Genomic DNA, 2,837 nt, shown 5'->3' with positions numbered 1-2,837 from the left:
TTTTTTTTTTTTTTAACTAATTTTGGATGTTTTTCAGATAAATGCCAAGTTTGTGGTAATTGCTACTTTCAGCCTAATTAACTTATTTCTGATCATTTCAGCTTGTTATACTCCTTTCAGCCTAATTATGCTTGTTTCAGCTTTTTCTTATTTTTCAGCTTGGCAGGTTTTTTTATGCCAATTTTAGCTTTTTCAGCTAATTCCACTTCCTTCTGGTAGTTTAAGCTTCTTTCTGCCTTTCAGCTAAGTTTTAGCATTTTTGATAATTGGCTTTTTAGCTAATTTCCTAATTTTTGTGCTAATTTCTGCTTATTTAAACCCATTTAAGCAAATGTGTTCTTTCTGCTTTTATTATGCTAAATTAGACTTGTTATTCCATTTCAGCATATCCATCCATCCATTATCTTTACCCGTTTATTCCATTTTGGGTCACGGGGGTCGCTGGTGCCCATGTCCAGCAGTCACTGTGCGAGGGGCGGGGTACATCCTGGACAGGTCGCAAGTCCATCACAGGGCCCCATAGAGACAAACGAGACAAACAACCATTCACTCTCTCACTCACACCTAGAGACAATTTTAGAGTTACCAATCAGCCTAACATGCATGTGTTTGGTCTGTGGGAGGAAACCGGAGTACCCGGAGAAAACCCACGCATGCACGGAGAGAACATGCAAACTCCACCCAGAAAGGCCCCTGGACCGGGGTTTGAACCAGGGACCTGCTCGCTGAGAGGCAGCAGCTCTACCAGTTGCGCCACCGTGCTGCCCCATTTCAGCATATTTTTAGCTAATTTCAGCTGTTTCTCAGCAAGTTCATCTTCAATAAGCATTCACACTGCATTTTTGCAAATACAATTTTTCTTTTGTTTTAAATAGCTGCTCAGCCATGGAGCTTTAAAAGTGACTGTGCTGCTTTTTTTTTTCCTGCAGAGCTAGTTTGGTTCACTCTTCATCACTTTTGTCACACGCAGGCGTTCAGCAACAGACGCAATACTATTTGAGTTGGTGACAGTAAAGAGTTTGAGGCAGATACTGTATAGAAGCAGACACATGTGGCTCGAGTTCCTCCTGCACAGATCATCTGGGGTGAGACTCACATGTTCGAGGAGGTGCGGTGGTGGGGGGGTCAAAGGTGAGACTAATCCTGGCAGGTTCACGGACAGTAAAATTCCTCTCATTGCTGCCTCCTACAAATCATTTCTTCCATAAATAACACGGAACGTCCATATCCTCGGTGTCAGATCAAAGTTTCTCCACCGAACCTGTTTTTCGTCTCTCATCACGTCTTTGTCTCGCTTGTCGTCTTCTCCATCTTGGGTTTTGATGCTGATGTGTGCAACAAGGATGCGGTTAATTCTTTGCTGCTGTGACAGCAGAAAAGTGATTTTTACCGAAGCCAGATCTCCAATCCATGTGGAGCTGATTTTAAAGGTGTCAGACGAGACAGAGATATGTCATCCTGCTCTGCTGAATTACAGCCAGAGCTCATCTTTGATCTGCGAGGCAGACCATCCCTCTTCCTCCTCTGTCTCACCTCATTCGGCTGTGCACATCTTTTTTTATCGTCATTCATTCGTCTCAAGGGGGGCTGAGAGAGTCACAGCAACCAAGACTTCCCTTTGACTCTACAGAACATTCAGTGAGACAAACATGAATCATTTACCGACAGCCTCGGGGGATTAAAAAGCTCCTCTACAGTCAATATTTATCACAACTAAACAACCCAAAGTCCCTTTTAAGAAGATTATGAGCAAAGGTTTTATTGCGGAGACATCACATATTAAAGTGCCACAGATTTACTGTAGGTCAGTCAGAATTAAATGACACAAGTTTATGCCATAAATCAGAGACTGTCAACTGATGGACCTGGACCACATCCAGCTGAAAGTCTTATTTATCATCGTGTGGCTTTTAGGGACTTGTTTTCTGTCGGAGGAGAGCTCCTGTGTATGCGTCTGCTCTTGAGACAGGTTGGAGATGGCGGGAAAAAATTATTTTAAAATCTGATTTGTTGCTCTAATTTTTGAAACGTGTTCATAATTTAATCCATGAAGCTGCAAATCTATTCCAGTTTCCTCCCACAGACCAAAAACATGCATGTTAGGCTGACTGGTGTGAGTGGGAGTGTGAATGGTTGGCTCATTTGTTTGTGTCCCAAATGGACTGGAGACCTGTCCAAGACTGCTGGATGTGCAGTGACCCAGAAAAGAAGAAGCAGGTAAAGATAATGGAGGAATAGATGGACTGCGGATCTCAAGCGAGGAAATCAAAACCCCTCGAACATTCTGGAGCATCATTTCTGCCTGGTGACATCATCACCGCATGATGATCAGGTCTAACCCAGAAGATGAAACGAATTAGAGGAAACCGTTAAACTTTGTGGACTATCTGCTCAGACACAAGAAGCACAAATAACTCACAGATTCTGTCTCCTGCGTGGAGCTACGTATGTTACCAGCTCAGCAGCTTTGTCGCCTTATTCCAAGAGCCTCGGTCCTCGTGCAGAGTTCCTCCTAGATGCAGCCAAAGCCGAAGATGATCAAACTGTAAATGAGCTGCTGAACGCTGCACGTTAAATTTACATGCTCTGAGTCAACCTGCAGTCAACATTATTAGCATTAGTTCGATCAAAGTTTGTAGTGAATATGTGGGAGGGGTAAAGGTGCTAGCTGTTGAAATATTTGCTTGGCTTGTGTTTAAGTGAAACAAAGTATTTTTATCAGTCTAAATTTGTGTTTTTTTATAGTTTCTTGTCCTTGCAGAGCTTAGCTTGGCTTGTGGATGCTGGCAAAGAGCCCCCCCCCCCCCCCCCCCCCCCCCCCCCCCCCCCCCCCCCCC

The sequence above is a fragment of the Nematolebias whitei genome, chromosome 13 (assembly GCF_014905685.2).
Source record: "Nematolebias whitei isolate Nwh7 chromosome 13, NemWhi1, whole genome shotgun sequence".
NCBI lineage: Eukaryota > Metazoa > Chordata > Actinopteri > Cyprinodontiformes > Rivulidae > Nematolebias > Nematolebias whitei.
This window is presented reverse-complemented; position numbering follows the sequence as displayed.